Raw genomic sequence first — 23801 nt, 5'->3', positions numbered from 1 at the left:
AGTGTCATTGCAATGAGGAGTCCTGAAGACAGCTGGGTGGCCAAGTGGCAAAGAATAGGTATCATTTATACACTTCACTATAATTCAGTCATTTATTATATATATATATATATATATATATATATATATATATATATATATATATATATATATATATATATATATATAAATAAATGAAATAAAGTCAATATTTGGTGTGAGACAATCCTTTGCTTAAAAAAAAAATAGTAGTTTGAGGTACAATGAGTGCAGTTTCAGAAGGAAATGAGCTGTAGGTTTTACTGAGCATCTTACAGAACTAGCCACAGTTCTTCTGGACACTTTGTCACACTCTTCTTAATCTTGCACCAAAATCCAGTAGCCTTTATTACGTTTTCTTTTTTAATCTGAAAAGTGCTCTCATGTAATATGCTGTTCAAACATTTTTTTTCTGTAACATTTAATTTTGTGCTGGAAAACAAATGTTTGGGACTCTAAGGTGGGGTTTACATTAGACCATATCAGCGGATCATCAGATTAACGTTTTTAAAACGATTAGCGTGCACACAGCAACGCCAATACACGATTCGCGTGCACACAGCAATGCCAATACATGGATACGCTCGGCTCCGCAGGCATCCTGCGCTCCAAATCACTCCGCCCTGAACAGCGAGTGCCCTCTGGAGGGTGCGCACTCCGGCCCTGCGCAGCTCACAGAGCGCGTGAGTGAAGTGCACGAGCAGTGATTCGGGACTGAGCCGCTGTGTGTGTGATCCTAGTGTATATCGGGCATGCGCGTCACTTACCACTTGCAAGTGGAAGGATGGCAAGCCTAAAGACAATTATAACTACACAATGGGCAGTATTTGCATCAGTATTTGCAGTATTTTCATACTGCAAATACTCTTTAATGAAAGGTGATACAAGGCGTTAGTCCGCGCTGTTTTTCAGCAGTCGCGTCACATGACCAACGCCAGCGAATCAGGAAGGTGGATGTCACAGTGACGTTGTCCAATGACGATGCCAGCTAGAGCTCAGCACAGCATATCCGCGTATCCGCGTATTCTCAATGTTTACACAGCACCGGACCAGACACGATCTGAATTGAATACGTGGACCCTGGCGGATTCCCGTTTCCCGGCGTTTCCAGGCGTTTTAATGTAAACGGACAGTGCATCCGCGAAGAAAACGAGACAGATACGGTCTAATGTAAACTTGGCCTAAAATGTTTTTGTACTGACTCGATAATGTACAAGTCATAAAATAGAAATGTATAAGTGTTTGTATGAAAAAAAAGGATGCCTAAGACTTTTGCACAGTACTGTGTGATTATATATATATTAAAAATTTATATTATATATATCCATCCATCCTCTGTGGCTGCTTATTCTGTTCTACAGGGTCAAAGGCAAGCTGGAGCCTATCCCAGCTGGAACATTTACTGGAAGATTACAGTAACTGGCAAACACACCGCCTAGTGGCCAGTGTTAGTAATTACCAGTCAAACACACCGCCTACTGAAGAATGTCTTAGCGTTAAGAGGCTTTTGGGAAACCCAGCCCTGATCAGTATGAAGGTAAAGAAGAAGGAATGAGAATAGACAGTCATGCAATTAGTGTGTTTCGTGTTAGTAGACTATTAAAACTTAAAAAAATACAAAAATCACTCAGTTAGTACAAGGTGACTTACTATGAAGATTAAACCGCTGATAGTCACTGATGAATTGCTGACAAGTTGCTGATAGTCGCTGGAAACTCGCTGTGAAGGTTTGTGTAGCTCTGTGTGGATGTGTGGCTCTTATATAGCTGCAGATTTTGAAACATAACTAATTAAACTGTTTTCATTTAAATTAAATGAACTAATTAAAAATTGCCTGAATCATGTGACCTGGGTTTTCCCCTAAACTTTAGGGGAAAACCCAGGTCATGTGACCAGGTGACATCAGCTCCCTGAAAGAGAGAGAGCATCCTGATCCTCTGTCTTGTTCAGTAGCCCATTCAGTGTTCTGTGTGGGTGGCTTTACATGTTCTCTCCTGGACCGTGAGCTCATAGGCTCGTCAGAGTGAAGCCATCTGGCCGCCATCTTACCACTCATATCGCGTGGATTTGGTTTGTGTTAAAGGAACAGTCCACCGTACTTCCATAATGAAATATGTTCTTCTCTGAATTGAGACGAGCTGCTCCGTACCTCTCTGAGCTTTGCGCGACCTCCCAGTCAGTCAGACGCGCTGTCACTCCTGTTAGCAATGTAGCTAGGCTCAGTATGGCCAATGGTATTTTTTGGGGCTGTAGTTAGATGCGACCAAACTCTTCCGCGTTTTTCCTGTTTACATAGGTTTATATGACCAGTGACATGAAACAAAGTTCAGTTACACAAATTGAAACGTGGCGATTTTCTATGCTATGGAAAGTCCGCACTATAGGCAAGGCAAGGCAAGTTTATTTATATAGCACATTTCATACACAGTGGCAGTTCAATGTGCTTTACAGAAGTAAAAGCAAATCAGTAAACAATAGAAAATAAAATTACATAAAATAAATGGGGAAGAAAATTAATAAGAAACAATAGTAGAAATAAAATAATAAAATGAGATAAAAGTTCAATAAAAAAACAGCAGAATAAAATAGAATAAAAGTTAAGTAAAATTTAAAACATGGAGAGACTGTAAAAGTAAAGAGTTTAAAACGTAGAGATGGCAATATTAATAATTTAGCAGAAAGCATCTGAAATCTTTAGTCTAGATTTGAAGCTGCCAACAGCAGGAGCATTTTTGATGTCCTCTGGCAGTTGGTTCCATAGCTGTACTGCATAGTAGCTAAAAGCTGCTTCACCACACTTTGTTTTAACAACAGGTTTTAACAGTAAATTTTTCTGCTGCGATCTGGTAGATCTGATTGAGTTAGGCCGCTGCAACATATCAGAGAGGTAATTGGGCCCTGTACCATTTAGAGATTTGTACACCAGCAGCAATGCTTTAAAGTCAATTCTGTAGCTTACTGGAAGCCAGTGAAGGGACCTTAGAATTGGAGTCATGTGTTCTGTTCTTTTTGTTCGTGTGAGAACCCTAGCTGCTGCATTTTGAACCAGCTGAAGTCGTTTGACGTTTTTTTTTGGCAGGCCTGTGAAAAGGCCATTGCAGTAATCAACCCTACTAGAGATGAAGGCATGTATAAGTTTTTCCAGATCTATATAATGACAGGCGTACTAACACCTTCTGCGTGCTTCGACAGCGCATTGATACCTTCACTCCTGAGTGAAGGTATCAATGCGCTGTCAAAGCGCGCAGAAGGTGTTAGTACGCCTGTCATTATAGTGCGGACTTTCCATAGCATAGAAAATTGCCACGTTTCAATTTGTGTAACTGAACTTTGTTTCATGTCACTGGTCATATAAACCTATGTAAACAGGAAAAACGTGGAAGAGTTTGGTCGCATCTAACTACAGCCCCAAAAAATACCATTGGCCATGCTGAGCCTAGCTACATTGCTAACAGGAGTAACAGCGTGTCTGACTGACTGGGAGGTCGCGCAAAGCTCGGAGAGGTACGGATCAACTCGTCTCAATTCAGAGAAGAACATATTTCATTATGGAAGTATGGTGGACTGTTCCTTTAAACCATCATATCCGATCAAACTGGCCCCAAGACAAGTATCTCCTGACCCCCATCCCCATTACCTCCTCTTATATTCTCAACTTTACCCCCATTCCTTACATATCTTGATAGTGCTCCCCTTCACTGTTTCCCCCCCTTTTCCAGTTCAGTCTCTGGTCATTTTTTGAACAGCTCTTTTACTACTATAATTATTTTTAGCGGAGCACCATACCCAAGAAAAAAATGGTAAACCCATCGAGTCGATTTTTTGTGGTTTGTCCGTGTACCACCAGTCATACACACTGCCTAGTGGCCAGTGCTAGCCAGTAAAGAAATAAAACAAAAGAGACTGGCTATGATAAGAAAATTCTACAACCCAGAAACAGATGGGAGCTCCGCTTTTAGGCAGTGCCTAAATCTATATATTATGGACATTATTTCAGTTTCTCTTTTGTCTAGTTCTTCCTTTCTATCTATCTAAATACCAACACAAAGGCTATCCTTCCTTTGTTTAGCACCGTTGTTGAAACAGGAATTTCTCTCATGCTATTTGCCATTTTCACTTCATTCTCACAATCAGGTCTTAACAGCATTTATTGGTCACAAGCTGCATGAATATTGTGACAGTGAATTATGTGACTTTGCAGCTTTCGCTGAGATTTCGTCCATATAGCATTCCAATGCTTTCCCAACTGAGCTGCTTTGCCTGAAAATCAGTAACGTACGAGACAAAAATCAGACGCTTGGTTCAGGAGCAAGGCGAATTCCATTTTATCTGACGACCACGTTCGTAGAACAAGCCCGACCCTGCCACCATCAGAGCTCTGTTCTCATGCTCCCCGAGCCACCATGTTGCACCCAATGCACACATTTCTTTAACTGCATGGACCAAAATTCACAGCCATGACCCATTTTCATCTTTAACAAAAGTTATTTCTTTGTCCATCATTCAAAGTGGGCAAAAGCTTTTAAAGGTTCCACCAAGAATTGGACTCAGATGACTGGATTCAAAGGCTAGTGTGCTAACCATTACACCACGGAACCAAGTTATGCTCTGCTTTTATTTTTCAGAAGATGAATACAGACCAGGGGCGTTGCTAGACATAAAGCTCTACTGGGGCACAGCCCCCCCATATAAAAGGTTTATGGTAGCTATTGATTTTCACCCTGGCAAGACTGCATAGTTTTTGTAGCTTATATAAATGCTAGTATGCACTGACTTAAGTGCTATGGGATTCTGTAGATTAGAACTAACTAACTACTTTTTACAATGCAGTGAATTACTGAAGGTTGACAGCCATAAATCAAATGCATACAGCATCAACAACTAGCATTGCTTTTGCCAACTGACCGAGCATAGCTAAATGACGATAATATTAACATCCAGCTAGATCAGTGTTTCTCAACCTTTTTTCATTCACGGCACCCTTCAGAAGTACGCAAATTCTCAAGGCATCCCCATATAAAATATACGCAGTCATGCTGGCCATACGCTGACCCTGGCAGTGACGTTGTGACCTGGGAAAGGGGGCCGTGAGACAAATTTTGATGCATGAAGTGGCGATGATCTGCATTAGTGTAACTATCGTTTTTTTGGAATTTTAATTCATTTTATTTATTTCAATGTTAGAATATATAATTTTTTGACGGCATCCCAGTTGATAAAGGCTGAGCTAGATCATCTTACCTCCCTCCACCTTATCCTCATCTCTCCTTACTGCTTCCCTCCCTGCCTCTGTTTTGGATGAAGAATTTCCTGATGTCCATCTGCAGAGGTAATTCAGTAATGTTTAGTGGTATAGAACATACAGTTTCACTTAAAAATATATACTTTTGCTGCGTGAACTTGCGTGGCATCACTGTACGTTCCTTTTTGTGTGCTTGGCTGCATGTGCGTTCCCTACATCCACATGGATGTGCACAGATACACAGAATGTGCGTCTTATATTTAGGGACAGAAAGTTGCCTACATTGATGCACCTTGAACTAGAAAAACACCCACTCTATTCCTGATATTATCGATCTTAATTAACCCCGCCGACAGTAGTCGGAGGGGTTATTATTTTCACCTGCGTCAGTCTGTGTGTGTGTGTATCTGTCTGTCTGTCTGTGTGTCTGCAAGATATCTCAAGAACCAATGGATCGATTTGGACCAAATTTTGTACATGTGTTGCCAATCACCCAGGAAGGAAACCATTAAATTTTGGAGGTCAAAGGTCAAGGTCATGGCAGAACTTCGAAATTTTCGCCCAATGTATTTTAATAGGGAAAAGGCGGGGTTTGCACTCGTTAGAGTGTCCCTGTCTAGTTAACCATATGCTATTTTCACGGTATATTATCTTTACTTTTAAGCTCATGGTCATTATAAGGGCCATTCATTTACATGCTATCATGATATAATCCATGTTTTGTTTTGAGGACTGTCTAGGTTATGATATTTGTATATTTACATCAGGCTTTTCCATCAAGGAAATACATGTTGCGTTTATGAATTTTCCATGTTTTTGAATGTATACCACTATAGGAAGCATGTCAATGGAAGTATCTTTTCATATTTGTGTGGCTTGTTTGTAATCTGGCAACATAAAATATTATGATGGTGGGATAGCCTACTGTATGTCTTAGCAATATTTTGTAAAATTTTATCATGTACTAACTACGTAATGTAAGTTATATTGGAATAACAATCCAAAGTTGGAGACAAATCATTGCTGTAATTTCAAAACCAGATTAATTGCGAAAGGCAAAAGGAAAATTTTGAAAAATAAGGCCTTACAAACCACTTTTCCTGCAATCTGAGCTGTAGTAGATTAAAAAAAATCTCTTTTTTGTATATATTTACATGAAAATATGTTTCAAATCAATAGGAGTATTGTTTGAATTCAAAATAAAATCACATTCTACATTCAAGGATATGGTTATAATTCATGATCAACAAAAATGACAAACTAAATTCACATTAAACTTAAGTTCTATTAATTATCAAAATGTTCATGTATTAAAATTTCTTAGGGTGACTGACCTTTTCTCCCTATGTCCTCATTAGTTGCATATGATTTCTTCAAAAAGTCTCTTGAAATATTTAAGTTTTCAAAACTGTCAGCATTAATTCAGATTAATGACTATTATATACATGTTCAATGTATTAAATCAAACGAATGCTAAGTTTATAGGATAATGTCTATGTACACTTTATACAATTACAGGTAGTCGTCGACTTACGACTGCGTTTGGTTATGACTGACCGGTCGTAAACCGATCTGGTCGTAAGTCGGCCTATGTTAAATGAACGCAAGTATATTGTGATGTGTAATGATATTGTAATCATCTTAAAGTCTTATTTTATCAACATTTTCTTATTTCATTACCTTGGCTCATTATTTGGTTTAAGTCAAACACTGCATACTACACTGTGTACAGTACAATTCGTTTAATATGTGCAAAACAAAAAATATGAAATACAGGTGTGAAAAATAGAAAACATTTTAGTTTGAAACATAGCAAAATACAAAATTTAGTGACCGCTGGCATCACTGGTGCTTGGCTGTGGGTCATCTACGTCATCATCAGCTGTTCCAGCACTTGGGCTGGCAAGAGGATTTGCTCATTTCATAAACCAGGAGCTGGGGTGGAAACTGTATGACGGAGTGCGCGAGGGAGCGCGAGAGAGACTGCGCATGTGCCTGGAGCAGAAACTGTTGTACACAGCGTTATGAATGTGAATGACATGAGTCACCATCGATGTCGAGATGATGAGGTGCTTTTTCAGAGCGCAAACGCACCTCAAGACCACTCTTGGACCCCCTCATCACTGCACAAGAATCCATGAGGACTGACATCAGATTTTGCCATGGTATCTGGTTATCAGTGAACACCTTGTTCAGTTCCTGCAGCAGCGACTCGCTTGTTACTGACAATGCTGACAGAAGTCAAATGCTCGACTACTACTTCCTTCTGGACAGGATAGTAGTAGCTCACAAGCACTGCCAATATTCTGTTCAAATTGTTGCTGGTAGACTCGTCAATATTTAAAGAAAAAAAAATACCCACTCTGCATACTGGCAACCGTCTTCGAACAAATGGTTTGGGCCACCCTGAACCTCATTTTATATGATGCAGTTGTCCTATCGATAGAATTGTTGCTCAGCGCCTTTGGCCAATTCTCTTGCCAAGTCAGTCAAACAATATGGATGCCATGGTGAATGGAAGGGAGTGTTGGGCCATAGTTGCAAGTACCAATGCCTGAAAGTATGGAATTGAAATTAATCTAAAATGTTAAATCACTTATTCATTTGAAGACATTTTATATTCTATTGAAAACAAGTTTTATATAAAAATAAATGACTTGGAGTATTCTTTAAAACTTGCAATATTGACAAGTATTTAAGAGGCATTTATGAAAAAAATAGAATAAAAACAATCAAATATTAAAAATCATAAGATTATCACTGCAATTTAAGTACAATGTTTCAATGGTTTTAGTTAACATGCATCTAAATAGAATTGGATTTGCGTGTGTGAACAAATACTTTACAAATATTACATGCAATTACAACGTTATAAAAAATCATACGGTAAACATTCCTCATGATGCACATATCGAAACATGCTAACAAATAATGAAATGATGCAATGAAAAACGCTTACCTGCTGGTGAGACTTTCTATCTGATATAGGAACAATGGGCTTCACCGACAAACTCGTAGAGGGTGTGGGAACCGTGGCAGGAACTTGTGCGAGGTCTGTGCTGGGTGCCATGGACAAAGTCTTCAATTGAAAAGCACTTGATAATGAATAATTGCTGTTCAATAAAAATGCCTGCTTCTGATGTTTTGCAGTTATAGTGTGGCTCTCAAATGCTTTCAGTCCTCTTGATCAGTAGTTAACCACATCACACAGAGTACACAGTGCTTTTCCCGCGACGTCGAGTTTCTTAATGAAATCGCCGATGGTAACAGACATGGGTTCATGCTTGCCATCTACTGAAGTTATCGTAACTTTACGATCCAACCAATCCCACCTAAACTTGTTTTTTTTATACCAGCATCGATTTCAAGTACCTTCGCTTCGTCTCGCTTGTCAATTGTATTCGACATTTTGAGTAAAAAAGCCGATACGAAAGAGAAACGCATTTTTGAAGAGCAGCGACGATGAACACGTGCAAGTTGCAAGTTTTGATAAAATAGAACGGATGTGGGTACTTTTGTAAGAACTGTTATGATCGTCCATCATGCTCTCGCCATCGATGTTTTGGCCAATTATATTGTAGAGAACATGTATTCTACCACGAGACTTAGCGAGACTAAAGATGGCAAAAATGTAAACATGTAACATTGGCGTAGGAATGAATTACGCTTGAGTATCACAAAGGAACATACCCCAACCCCCCTCAATAAACGGGAAAAAAAAAAACACACACGCATACTCTCAACAGATTTGGCATAATATAAAAAGGTCGATTTTTACTCAGAAAAAGCAGAAATCCGCCGAAAAGCGGAAAACTCTCATCCCTGCTCAAGTTGTGTGGTTTCACGTGATGTGTGTGTGGTAATTGTGTGAGGAGTATTCCACCAGCAATTTAATAGAGACAAATGGGTGCAATTTGAACACATCAGTTGCATAGTCTATATTCCGCAATGCCAAGACATTACTGTTTCTGAAACGTGATCAGGAAATTTTACTAGGGCACAACAGGTATATACTGGGGCACGTGCCCTAGTAAAACAGGTTTGGTGACACTGATGAGACAGATGTATAGTGCATTATATCATTGAAGCTGCAATGATACCGCAATAAACCCCAGGTCCAAAATTGCAGAACTGGCCCATACCCATCTTGAAGAGAACTTGTTCCATGTTAAAGTGTCAGTCTAATGAAAATTACATCATAAAATCCCAGGTTTTCTGTGTGTGATATGCTCAAATAGGTTGTAAAGTTCACAGATAAATAAAAAAATGGATTTGAAAAATAAATTTGCGTCTGAATTCTGTTAAAAAAAAACATCCATCACTAAAAGCTTATCCACCATTATTAGATCACAGCGATTTACAGGTCAGCAGCGCTGCATGTGTGACGTCATTTGCACCGCTGCCTTCTTGGGTGTTCACACGGACTCTACACTGTAGGTACAACAGCCCGTCTCTCTAAGAACTACAGATCCCATCAACTAACTTCCGCGATGACCTACGTTCACATCCTCCCTTAAGCTATAAGTGACTCAGTAAACTTCCGTCCGGTCTCTTTGGTGCTGCGAATCTCGCTGCAGACCGGCGCATTCTACAGACATAAAGAGACCCGCTCACCAGAACATCTAAAACCAAGACGTCTGCTTTGCAAGTAAGAATTTAGTGCATTTTTGTTTACCATTGGCTATGGTAAACTTCCAAAATCGCGCGATCTAACTCAGATTGAGTTATAACTGGTTTCATTTGTTTATTATAAAGTAACGTTACGACTGCCGCCCAAAGCAGTTAATTTAAAGTTAGAAGCGACCGGATTCCTTCTGATTAAACCGCTGTGCACATTGTTTGATCAGAGACTTTTCCTCACGAACGCTGAAGTTCGGACCAAGAAATTCTCTGCTTTTCCATGGAAACAACCCACGTGCTCCGCTGGACTCAGAAGTTTTGGAACATCTCTGTAATCTTGCATAGGAGCGAGATACTAAGTAAGACTGGCATTTTGGGCAGAAACCAGTCTTAGGAATTAGCTTTATGAAGTAGTGTGAATTTAAGCTCAGAAATTGTTTAATTGTGCACACTGTAGACACTTGGAGTGTGAATTGATCATTGTTCTATGTTCTCTCAGTTGTTTGTTAATAGATAGGCTTTTGCATGCTCTTGCTATCCTTACTAACATCCTTAATTTCCTTATTACACACATTTTGACCTCATCAAGAGTGAATTTGGTAATGTTATAGGGAGTGGGTTAGCCACTACGGCTAATTCTTTTGTCTCATTAGCAATACATGCTAATTCTTTGTTCAAGCCACATGGTAACCCCCACACCTCAGATAACACACCTTTCTCTCCCTCACACACAAACACACATACCTCAGATAAGATTTCCCTTTGGACTGTGGGGGAAACCGGAGCACCCGGAGGAAACCCACGTGGACACGGGGAGAACATGCAAACTCCACACAGAAAGGCCCTCGCCATCCCCAGGGCTCGAACCCAGGACCTTCTTGCTGTGAGGCGACAGCGCTAACCACTATACCACCGTGCCGCCCTGAATGTACATTATGATAAATTCAATTATTGAAACTGTGTTTATTTGTTGCTCCCAATATTTTTGAAGTCACACAATTTCAAAGAACTCGAAAGTGTACGTAAGTGCTATTGGCTGTCTTTGTAATACGGTAAGTAATACATTTAGCAGTTTGGTAATTTATTATTAAATGCCAAAATTAATGGTATTATTAATGAGACTGATTTCAGTGAAAACGATTCAATTTAATGATTTAATAAGACTGATTTAATGAGATTAATCACTTAAGACCAATTACACATACATATACCCTACAACACTATTCGCTCTAGTGGCGTGCGTTCTTGATACGGATTTGAAAAAAAAAAAAAGGACATGAAAGCTCTTCAAATTCATCCTCAAACTTTGGTTGGTTGTCTGAGGACGATTTAGTACCTATAGCCACAGAGAAAGAGGCAGATGAATACGCAAGCCAAGTCGTCCGTGAAGAGCAACAGCTGCTCCAGCCATTTTCTGGAACCCAGGAAATTAATACAGGGTACAAATCATATATATTGTAATTGTCATCTTTGTAACCTCACTTGGTAGGCACAAGGCAGGCTAAATAATGGTAATAAATAGACACTGACTTTTACTTTTCACTGCTGGAGAGCAACAGGCAGGAATTTCTTATTAGGATTCACCTCCAAAACTAAATCACTCATAAAACTACAACCTTTTCTAACAGTACCAATTAGGACCACATACACCCTTTCTATTTTGTCCTGGGTTCGAGCCCAGCAGCTGGCGAGGGCCTTTGTGTGTGGAGTTTGCATGTTCTCCCCGTGTCTGCATGGGTTTCCTCTGGATGCTCCGGTTTCCCCCACAGTCCAAAAACATGCAGGTTAGGTTAACTGGTGGCTCTAAATTGACCGTAGGTGTGAATGTGAGTGGTTGTTTGTCTCCAAGTGTCAGGTCTGTGATAACCCGGCAACTTGTCCAGGGTGAACCCCACCTCTTGCACATAATCAGCTGGGATAAGCTTCAACTTGCCTGCAACCCTGTAGAACAGGATAAGCAGCTACAGATAATGGATGGATATTTTGTGCTACAACGTGAAGTAGAGGTGTGTGTGTGGGGGGGGGGGGGTCAGCACGCAATTACCTTTATTTATTTTTACTAAAATCATTGTATCTCTGCAACCATGAAAATGCATTTGAAAACCAAATGGCAAGAGCCTTCTGTGATCCACCTTTAAATCAACTTCCACAGCAATGCACTCAAATTTAGAGAGCAAGAACAGTACTGAAAACTCGATCGTTCTGAATCTAGCACACCATTCAAAAAAGCCCCCTGAAACGTGGTTTCAGAACACATCTCAAGCAGCACTTTGAGGCATTTTCTTCAGCCAGGCGAACTGGTTAAAGAGTTCTTAGTGGAGTAATCTTAAGGCCCGGTCCCACTGCACTTACGGATGCAAAGAGGATGTAAAACATAAAAAAATCTTTGCCATCCGTTGGAAAACGCTATGCATCCGTTGTGTACTCATTGCATACGTGCTTCATACGCTCTATCCATCGAGCATCCGTCCACTGTGATTTCATCCACGCAAAAAGTTTTGAGCTGCACAAAACTTTTAGAATGGATGAACTTTCCACCGTGTACGATGTAAATCCGCGACATATACGAGCAACAAATGTTCTATGTCCGTTATCATCCGTTAAACGTCTGCTGTATCCTCTCTGCATCCTCTGGGCATCCTCGCAACTCACATCCGCTGCAGCTGAAAATGGAAAGAGGGAGGAAAGATAAGGTACATGAAACGTCTATTCATCGTTAGTAGCACGGAAATAGAAAGGATGTAAGCGTATGCATCTCGTATATAAAGTATTCAAAACGGACAAAGCGTTTATATCTGGAATGTATCTCGTATATTTAGGATGTCTGGAGTATGTCTAGAGTATGTAGAAGGACACCTAGCGGACAATCGATATTTTGTATAAAAAGGGGGAGAAAATCATCTAGTAGTAGAGATGTATCGATGTAGCCGCCAGCACGTCTTTCCGCTTTATGCTGACGGCGTGCGTGCTGCATCCCTTTATATCCGCGGAGCAGACGCAATTCATACCCCCCGTATGCGCAGTGAACGGTCTGCATCCGATATACATCCGCGCAACATCCCCTTTGTTTCCGTTAGGCGTACGTGATGCATCCCCTTCATCCGCTATGCATCCGCTCTTTCTGCTATGCGTCCGCTTCTCAGTTATCACCGGTAACCCCTTCGGAGCTGTCATCCACTTCCATCTGCTTTCATCCGCTAGGCTTCCTATGAACATGCGTTTAACATCCCCGCTATATACTACCCACGTCCGTTCTTTTCCGTTCTGTTTTCGCAAATTTTCACCAATTTTGTCCATTTCTGGAGCGGATGAAAACGGATAGCGCCACCCCCGAAATTTTGCTCGTCCGCTGTGTCCTTTTTGCATACGTTTTGTGTCCATCGGCCACTGGGACCGGGCCTTTAGCTTTTAGCATGAGCTTGAAAAAAAAAAATTCCTGGATGGCCATCATAAAGATTGGAGTGCATCTGAATGTCTCCGCATTAGACTGTACAAAAAAACCAACAACATTCTGTTGGTGCGTCACCTCGAAATTTCAAGAAACAGCCTTCTAATCTAGAGTCAGACGCGCTACCTTTGTGCCATGAGGTCTGAGCGGAGCTGGCGCAGACCGTACCATCAAGGCACAGAGTTGGCATCGCTCTGAAATCTGAACTCAAGCTTTGTCAGAGGATGGGCACAAGCTCAATACAAAAAGCATAGCCTGACTGGACTCCCCTTCCCAATGTATTCAATGATATTTCCAAGATCATATGGCAGTTCTCACCTCGGCGTGCGAGTGTAAAGTGTGTACAACTGATGCTCAGCTTAGGCACTAGACATGCGATGTGACAAGACCAAAAATCAACTTTATTTTGACTCACATCAAACTTTTACATTTTCTATGAATCTGACATTTTTGAACGTGACAACCACCAGATGGCATGAGCAGGGGTGTGGCAGCGGGGGCGTGGTCTAGCATCGGTCTGTGACAGGAGGGCGGAGTCGGGGAAGTTAAGTGGCAGAATCATTACACCTGTTGTTAATTGATGTGTTTGTGTGTCTTCCCAGTGACCGCGCCCTTCTTAAGGAGAGAGAGTGAGAGCAGAGGGAGTCTCTCCACAGCAGATAGCTGATGTGTGCGCGTGTGTGTATTGACAGCTGAAAAGCTGAATAAAGAGTTTTTTGTATTCTCAGTTCTGTCCTGCCGTCCTTCTGTGCTCCACCCATTTACACGAACTGCCACAGTGGTGCCGAAACCCGGGAAATGAGCACAGAAGACAACAGCCCCATGGAGTCCTCCACCTTCGCTGACCTGATCCACGCCCTCGCCACGGCCCAACAGAGCCAGCACCAGGGGCTGCTCGCCCTCCGAAAGGAGCAAGAACAACGGTTCGAGGCCCTGGTGCTGGCGCAACAGGAAGATCGTCAGGCGTTCCGGCACCTCCTCGCGTCGGCGGGGTCCACCAACTCCACCGCCGCGGGCCCTTCCCCCCTCACCCTCACGAAGATGGGCCCGCAGGACGACCCCGAGGCATTCTTCACGCTCTTTGAGCAGGTAGCAGAGACCTCGGGGTGGCCGGTGGAACAGCGCGCGGCGCGCCTCCTCCCCCTGCTAACGGGAGAGGCGCAGCTGGCCGCGCTACAGCTCCCCGCCGACCACCGGCTGGCCTACACGGACCTTCGCCGGGCCGTCCTCCAGCGGGTGGGACGCACCCCGGAGCAACATCATCAGCGTTTCCGCGCTCTACGCTTGGAGGAAGTCGGCCGGCCGTTCGCGTTTGGCCAGCAACTCTGGGACGCCTGCTGGCAGTGGTTGAGGGCCGACAGCTGCGACGCCGAGGGACTCATCGACCAGGTGGTACTGGAACAGTTCATCGCGCGTCTACCAGCAGGAACCGCAGAGTGGGTCCAGTGCCACTGCCCGGCGTCACTGGATCAGGCAATCGAGCTGGCAGAGGATCATCTGGCGGCTGTCCCGACGGCAGGACAGCAGATGACCTCTTCTCCTCTCTCTCTCTCTCCCCTCCTCCTGTGTCTTCTCCTCGCCCCATTCCCCCACCGCGGAGACGGGGGCCGGCGCCACCTCAGCCGGCCCGCCACACCCGCGGTGCCCTTTCGTGTCTCCCTTCTGTGTCTGTCTCTCCCCCCCCTCAGGTGAGTGAGCCCCAGAGCGCTAGTGCAGAGAGGAAGCCCGGGCCGGTTTGCTGGCGCTGCGGGGAACCGGGCCACCTCCAACAGCAGTGCTCGATAATGGAGGTGGGCGCGGTGGTTCGGATCCCCAACGCGCCAGGAGCCGCCCTCAATCGGGCCGGAGCGTATCGCATACCGGTGAGTATCCAAGGGGATACATATCAGGCGTTGGTGGATTCGGGCTGTAATCAGACCTCAATCCACCAAAACCTGGTGCAAGACGAGGCATTGGGGGGAGCACAATTGATGAAGGTGTTATGTGTGCACGGGGATGTTCACAACTACCCTTTAGTGTCGGTCCACATTATTTTCAGAGGGGAAAAATTTATAGTAAAGGCGGCGGTTAATCCTCGCCTTACCCACTCTTTAAATTTGGGGACAGATTGGCCGGGATTTCAGGGTTTAATGACACAGTCAAGAGTGGGTCCTGCCATTTGACAGGGGGAGGTCCCAGTGTCGCTTTGGCGGGAGCAGCTGTCACAGAGCCGTCTACGTCCTCTCCGCGCCAGAGTGAGGAGTCGCCGGCTCCTCCTCTCTCTATTGGGGAATCCCTCGCGGATTTCCCGTTAGAGCAATTGCGAGACGAGACTCTGCGGCATGCTTTTGACCAAGTGAGAGTAATCGATGGTCAAATGCTCCAGCCAAACGCCACCCCGTCCTTCCCCTACTTCGCGATTATGAAGGATAGATTATACCGAGTGACGCAGGACACTCAAATGAAAGAGCGAGTCACACGGCTTTTAATTCCGAAGAGCCGCCGGGAATTGGTATTTCAGGCGGCTCACTTTAATCCCATGGCTGGACACTTAGGGCAGGATAAAACACTAGCCCGAATAATGGCCCGATTCTATTGGCCGGGGATTCGCGGCGATGTCCGTAGGTGGTGTACGGCATGCCGCGAATGCCAGTTAGTAAACCCAGCGGCCATTCCAAAAGCGCCTTTGCACCCTCTACCGTTAATCGAGACCCCGTTCGAAAGAATAGGCATGGATCTCGTCGGGCCATTAGATCGTTCAACACGAGGGTACCACTTTATATTAGTTCTGGTGGACTATGCAACACGATACCCGGAAGCGGTGCCTCTTCGCAATATCTCAGCACGCAGTATTGCGGAGGCACTCTTCCGCGTCATCTCCCGAGTTGGAATCCCGAAAGAGATTCTGACTGACCAAGGCACCTCGTTTATGTCACGAACACTGAAGGAACTGTATGGGTTATTAGGTATTAAGCCGATCCGCACCAGCGTTTATCACCCACAAACGGACGGCTTAGTGGAACGGTTTAATCGCACCCTTAAAAACATAATGAAGAAATTTGTAAGTGAGGACGCGCGTAACTGGGATAAATGGCTCGAACCCTTGCTCTTTGCAGTGCGAGAAGTCCCCCAAGCCTCCACGGGGTTCTCCCCGTTTGAATTACTATATGGGCGTAAGCCGCGCGGCATTTTAGATGTGCTGCGAGAAAATTGGGAGGAGGGACTTTCACCAAGCAAAAATGAAATTCAATATGTTATTGACCTGCGCGCAAAACTCCACACACTCACACAACTAACCCAGGAGAATTTGCGGCAGGCCCAAGAACGGCAAACCCGCCTGTACGACAAGGGTACGCGCCTTAGAGAGTTTGCACCGGGAGAGAAAGTATTCGTACTCTTGCCCACATCGAGCTCTAAATTAGTCGCCAAGTGGCAAGGACCCTTTGAGGTCACACGGCGAGTCGGGGATGTCGACTATGAGGTGAAACGAACGGACAGGGGTGGGGCGCTACAGATTTACCACCTCAACCTACTCAAACTCTGGAACGAGGAGGTCCCCGTGGCGTTGGTGTCGGTGGTTCCAGAGAAGGCGGAGCTGGGGCCGGAGGTTCAAAAAGGAACATTGGCATCACGTCCCTCTCCGGTCCCCTGTGGAGACCACCTCTCCCCGACCCAACTCGCGGAGGTTGCCCAGTTGCAGACCGAGTATTCGGACGTGTTCTCACCCCTGCCCGGCCGCACTAACCTCATAGAGCACCACATTGAGACGCCCCCAGGGGTGGTAGTGTGTAGCCGCCCTTACAGGTTACCTGAACACAAGAAAAAGGTGGTTCGGGAAGAACTCGAGGCCATGCTCGAAATGGGCATCGTCGAGGAGTCCCACAGTGACTGGAGCAGCCCGGTGGTCTTGGTACCCAAGGCCGACGGGTCGGTCCGGTTCTGTGTGGACTATAGAAAAGTCAACGCGGTGTCTAAATTCGATGCGTACCCAATGCCTCGTATTGATGAGTTGCTCGATCGGCTAGGCACGGCTCGTTTTTACTCGACACTGGATTTAACAAAGGGTTATTGGCAGATCCCCTTGACTCCATTATCCCGTGAAAAAACGGCCTTTTCCACACCGTTCGGCTTACACCAATTCGTCACACTTCCTTTTGGGCTGTTTGGGGTGCCTGCTACGTTTCAGCGGCTGATGGACAGGGTCCTCCGCCCCCATGCCACCTATGCGGCCGCGTACTTGGATGATATTATTATTTATAGTAATGACTGGCCGCGGCACCTCCAACACCTGAGGGCCGTCCTTAGGTCGCTGAGGCGGGTGGGTCTCACGGCCAACCCGAAGAAGTGTGCGATTGGGCGGGTGGAAGTACGGTATCTGGGCTTCCACTTGGGCAATGGGCAGATGCGTCCCCAAATTAACAAGACTGCAGCGATTGCGGCCTGCCTGAGGCCCAAGACCAAAAAGGGGGTGAGACAGTTCCTGGGGCTGGCTGGCTATTATCATAGGTTTATACCTAATTATTCGGACGTCACCAGCCCGCTGACTGATCTGACTAAAAAGGGGGCACCAGATCCGGTCCAGTGGACGGAGCAATGCCAGCGGGCTTTTTCTAAGGTTAAGGCTGCACTGTGTGGGGGGCCACTTTTACACTCCCCTGACTTTTCTCTCCCTTTTATGTTGCAGACGGATGCATCGGACAGAGGGCTGGGGGCCGTTTTGTCCCAGCAGGTGGAGGGGGAGGATCGCCCTGTCTTGTACATTAGCCGCAAGCTGTCGGTGCGTGAGGGGCGCTACAGTACCATCGAAAAGGAGTGCCTGGCAATCAAGTGGGCGGTCCTCGCCCTCCGGTACTACCTGCTGGGACGCCCTTTCACCCTCTGTTCGGACCACGCGCCCCTCCAGTGGCTCCACCGCATGAAGGATGCCAATGCGCGGATCACCCGTTGGTATCTGGCACTCCAACCCTTTAACTTCAAGGTGATCCACAGGCCGGGGGCACAGATGGTCGTGGCGGACTTCCTCTCCCGTCAAGGGGGGGGGGAGTCGGCTGCGGGCCGGACGGCTGCCCGGCCTGAGTCGGGCGGTGGGGGTATGTGGCAGCGGGGGCATGGTCTAGCATCGGTCTGTGACAGGAGGGCGGAGTCGGGGAAGTTAAGTGGCAGAATCATTACACCTGTTGTTAATTGATGTGTTTGTGTGTCTTCCCAGTGACCGCGCCCTTCTTAAGGAGAGAGAGTGAGAGCAGAGGGAGTCTCTCCACAGCAGATAGCTGATGTGTGCGCATGTGTGTATTGACAGCTGAAAAGCTGAATAAAGAGTTTTTTGTATTCTCAGTTCTGTCCTGCCGTCCTTCTGTGCTCCACCCATTTACACGAACTGCCACAAGGGGATTCATTTAAATCAGAGAAAGCTGTTGAAAATGTGTCCCCAAGGTACTGACACGCTTTGACTGTTAAAAAAAACATAAGAGCGGAGCCAGGAAAGCTCATTGGGAGCGCATCAGTGTTTTAATCTGATGGACCAATGGCTAGTTCACTCCTTGTCAGACGAATAGACTTGTTTTTTAGTCATTTGGTCCCCTTATCCTGAAAAGACAAGCGTGGTTGAAAATGGTGATGCGTGTCAAACCAGTCCAATACCATGACAAGAAAGGCATTCCTTGAACCAAGGCAAGACCTTTATAAAGAAGAGTGCCATGCTGGTAGCATTTTGCAAGTGAGCCGCTGGTCAAAATACTTCATGTTCTACAACCCCGAAAGAGTTGGGACAAAGTACAAATTGTAAATAAAAGCGAAATACAATAATTTACAAATCTCAAAAACTGATATTGTATTCACAATAGAACAGACAACATATCAAATGTCGAAAGTGAGACATTTTGAAATTTCATGCCAAACATTGACTCATTTGAAATTTCATGACAGCAACACAGCTCAAAAAAGTTGGGATAGGGGCAATAAGAGGCTGGAAAAGTTAAAGGTACAAAAAAAAGAACAGCTGGAGGACCAAATTGCAACTCATTAGGTCAATTGGCAATAGGTCATTAACATGACTGGGTATAAAAAGAGCATCTTGGAGTGGCAGCGGCTCTCAGAAGTAAAGATGGGAAGAGGATCACCAATCCCCCTAATTCTGCACCGACAAATAGTGGAGCAATATCAGAAAGGAGTTCGACAGTGTAAAATTGCAAAGAGTTTGAACATATCATCTACAGTGCATAAGATCATCAAAAGATTCAGAGAATCTGGAAGAATCTCTGTGCGTAAGGGTCAAGGCCAGAAAACCATACTGGGTGCCCGTGATCTTCGGGCCCTTAGACGGCACTGCATAGCATACAGGCATGCTTCTGTATTGGAAAATCAAGTCCTTTATGGAAATCAGGGACGCCGTGTCATTCGGACTAAAGAGGAGAAGGACGACCCAAGTTGTTATCAGGGCTCAGTTCAGAAGCCTGCATCTCTGATGGTATGGGGTTGCATAGTGCGTGTGGCATGGGCAGCTTACACATCTGGAAAGACACCAATACTGAAAGGTATATCCAGGTTCTAGAGCAACATATGCTTCCATCCAGACAACGTCTCTTTCAGGGAAGACCTTGCATTTTCCAACATGACAATGCCAAACCACATACTGCATCAATGACAGCATCATGGCTGTGTAGAAGGGTCTGGGTACTGAACTGGCCAGCCTGCAGTCCAGATCTTTCACCCACAGAAAACATTTGGCGCATCATAAAACGAAAGGTACAACAAAAAAGACCTAAGACAGTTGAGCAACTAATCAAATCAAATCAAGTTTATTTGTACAGCGCTTTTAACAATAAACATTGTCGCAAAGCAGCTTTACAGAATTTGAACGACTTAAAACATGAGCTAATTTTATCCCTAATCTATCCCCAATGAGCAAGCCTGTGGCGATGGTGGCAAGGAAAAACTCCCTCAGACGACATGAGGAAGAAACCTCGAGAGGAACCAGACTCAAAAGGGAACCCATCCTCATTTGGGCAACAACAAACAGCCTGACTATAATATTAACAGTTTTAATAGGTATAACCCTCAACTGTCCTCATGGGGCCGTCCTTCACAGGAGTGGGGCGATAAAACTCCGACCAGACACAGGGCACCAGGATGGATCAAGCAGGTCCGAGGGGCAGAAGAGGCCAGCATCTCAATCCCAGGATCAACATGTAACTCAGAGGGACAGATGGGGGGGGGGAGAGAGAGAGAGGAAGAAAACACGTTGTTAGGTATGCCCTAAAAATGACAAGTATTAAATCTGTGTGGTAGGCTCACAGAGACGAGAGTCTTTACATCAGGCATAACACACAATGGCATGTTAATATGGTAAAAAATATATCATGACCTGCTCTGGCTGGATGCTTGATTGGGTGATGGGAGCACACTCCTCAGCAATGATGAGATGCAGATGGGACCCTTAGGCCTGGCCAAGACAATTCAGTTACATTTCACTGGGTCTGGGACATGCGACAGAATGTCTGACGGCCGATTCCCTGCAGGCTACGATAGCCAGTCGAGGTCCCCACCGTCTCCACCAAAAGATTTCCTGTTGACTCCATGTAACTCAGAGGGACAGATTTGGGGTGGGGGGGGAGAGAAAGAAAACACAGGTGGTTAGGTATGCCCAATGTCACCTGAATAAGTAGGAACAGTATACATATTGCACCGAGTACAAGCAGGGACTCCGGCAACTAACTATGACAGCATAACTAAAAGGAGAGAGCCAGAAGGTAACACAGGCATGAGGGAGCCCCGGGACATAAAGCAGCCAGCCACTACACCGTCAACAAACTCGAGTGAGCAAGCGAGTGGGGACTGACAGCATCCATACATCCCAGTTTACCAAAACACTCTATGTCTGAGGGCCCTCCAGATCTACTCCTTTACCTCATAAACACCATTAACAAAAGGCTTGACTAAACAGATATGTTTTCAGCCTAGACTTAAATGCTGAGACTGTGTCTGATTCCCGAACATTACTTGGAAGGCTGTTCCATAACAGTGGGGCTTTGTAAGAAAAGCCTCTGCCCCCTGATGTAGCCTTCACTATACGAGGTACCAGCAGATAGCCTGCACCTTTTGATCTAAGTAGGCGTGGCGGGTCATAGAGGAGCAGAAGTTCACTCAGGTACTGTGGTGCAAGACCATTTAGTGCTTTCAAGGTCAATAGTAGTATTTTATAATCAATACGAAATTTGATTGGGAGCCAATGCAGTGTGGATAAGACAGGCGTGATGTGGTCATATTTTCTAGTTCTAGTAAGGACTCTTGCTGCGGCATTTTGAACTAACTGGAGCTTGTTTATGCACTTATTGGAACATCCAGACAGTAAGGCATTACAATAATCCAACCTGGAGGTAACGAAAGCATGGACTAGTTTTTCTGCATCATGCAATGACATTAAATTTCTTATCTTTGCAATATTTCTGAGATGAAAGAAAGCTATCCGGGTGATGTTATCAATGTGAGTTTCGAATGAAAGACTGGGGTCAATAATCACTCCGAGGTCTTTTACTGCTGCACGTGAAGAAACAGAAAGGCCATCCAGAGTTACTGTGTAATCAGAAAACTTACTTCTAGCTGTATGTGGTCCTAGCACAAGTACTTCAGTCTTGTCAGAGTTAAGCAGAAGGAAATTTATAAGCATCCAGTGTCTAATGTCCTTAACACATTCCTCAATTTTATTAAGCTGGTGTCTCTCATCAGGTTTTGCAGAGACATACAACTGTGTGTCATCAGCATAACAGTGGAAACTAATACAATGTTTACGAATAATATCGCCCAGAGGTAACATATATAGAGAAAAAAGCAGTGGACCCAAGACAGAACCTTGTGGAACACCAAACTTTACCTCGGTACGTCTAGAAATATCACCATTTATATCGACATACTGATAACGATCAGTTAGATAAGACCTGAGCCAGGAGAGGGCCATTCCCTTAACTCCCACAACATTTTCTAGTCTATCCAGAAGAATGGAATGATCAATGGTATCAAATGCTGCACTAAGGTCAAGCAACACAAGTAGCGAGACACAGCCCTGATCAGACGCCAACAGTAGGTCGTTTACTACTTTAAGCAGTGCTGTCTCTGTGCTATGATGAGGTCTAAATCCTGACTGATACATTTCATGGATGTTATTCCTATGTAAATATGAGCATAACTGCTGTGCCACAGCTTTTTCAAGGATCTTGGAGATAAAGGGGAGGTTTGATATTGGCCGATAATTGGACAGCTGACAGGGATCAAGGTCAGGTTTTTTAATCAGGGGTTTGATAACTGCTAGTTTAAAGGATTTGGGTACATAGCCAATCGTAAGAGAAGAATTTATTATTTTTAGAAGCGGTTCAATTACTCCAGGCATTATCTGTTTGAATAGATGTGTCGGTAAGGGATCTAGTACGCAAGTTGAGGCTTTTGATGTAGAGATTAATGAAAGTAATTCAGTTTCTTTTAGGGGAGTAAAACATTCTAACTGATGATCTGATACAGTTATATTGTTAACTACAAGGTCACTTTCATTGTCTAACCTTAAATTAGTAGTTTGAATTTTTTGTCGGATATTCTCAATTTTGTCATTAAAAAAATTCATGAAGTCGTTGCTACTACATACTGCAGGTGTGCATGTGTTGATAGTGGACTTATTCCTGGTTAATTTTGCTACAGTATTAAATAGGAATCTCGGATTATTTTTGTTATCTTCTATTAGGGAGGAGAAATATGTTGATCTCGCAGCACTAAGAGCTTTTCTATACTTCAGGAAGCTCTCCTTCCAAGCTAATTTGAACACTACCAATTTTGTTTGACGCCATTTACGTCCCAATTTTCGAGTGGTCTGTTTTAATGTGCAAGTGTCATCATTATACCAGGGTGCTAATTTTTTGTCTCTGACCATTTTCCTTTTTAGAGGAGCTACATTATCTAAAGTATGGCGGAATGTTGACTCTAGGCATTCAGTTGCCTGATCAAGTTCTGCAGGGGCTGACAGTGACCCAATCAAAGTTGACAGCTCTGGGAGATCATTTATAAAGCTCTGTGCAGTAGTTGACGTGAAAGTACGTTTAATACAATAGCGTGGTGAGGTGCATATATTATTACTCAGACATATTTTGAATGAGATGAGACAATGATCTGAGATAACTTCAGACTGTGGAAGTATGACTATATTGTCTACGTTTAATCTGAATGTTAGTATTAGATCAAGGGTGTGACCACCATTATGGGTCGGTCCTATGACATTCTGCTTAATCCCGACTGAATCTAAGATGGACACAAACGCTGTTTTTAAAGGGTCTTCTGGGTTATCGAAGTGAATATTAAAATCTCTGACAACTAAAGCTTTGTCTAAGGAAATAACCAAATCTGAGATAAAATCTGCAAATTCAGAAAGAAACTCAGAATATGGCCCCGGGGGCCTGTAAATAATAAGCAATGGAATTAACTGGGTAGACTTATTTTTCGAGGCTACATACATTA

At 44.2% G+C, this 23801-nt stretch overlaps 2 protein-coding genes across 4 annotated transcripts in view; both read right to left on the bottom strand.

Annotated features, from left to right (window-relative positions):
• Nucleotides 1–23801, bottom strand: part of LOC132867674 (zinc finger protein 585A-like) — a 1308017-nt gene that overhangs the window by 558029 nt on the left and 726187 nt on the right. The gene's annotated exons all lie outside the window — the stretch shown is intronic.
• LOC132867685 (uncharacterized) overlaps nucleotides 1–23801 on the bottom strand; it is an 84660-nt gene that overhangs the window by 18560 nt on the left and 42299 nt on the right. The window contains exons 1-2 of one of the 3 annotated variants that reach the window (XM_060900695.1): nucleotides 5260–5344; nucleotides 1669–1784 (exon numbers count right to left, since the gene is read on the bottom strand). The exons of 1 other annotated variant lie outside the window; for it this stretch is intronic. The gene's annotated coding sequence lies outside the window, so the exon portion shown is untranslated. Of the gene's footprint in view, nucleotides 1–1668; nucleotides 1785–5259; nucleotides 5345–23801 lie in introns of those variants that run through there. One more of the 3 variants, XM_060900696.1, reaches the window with a different exon arrangement.

The sequence above is a fragment of the Neoarius graeffei genome, chromosome 19 (assembly GCF_027579695.1).
Source record: "Neoarius graeffei isolate fNeoGra1 chromosome 19, fNeoGra1.pri, whole genome shotgun sequence".
In the NCBI taxonomy this organism is placed as follows: domain Eukaryota; kingdom Metazoa; phylum Chordata; class Actinopteri; order Siluriformes; family Ariidae; genus Neoarius; species Neoarius graeffei.
This window is presented reverse-complemented; position numbering and strand designations above follow the sequence as displayed.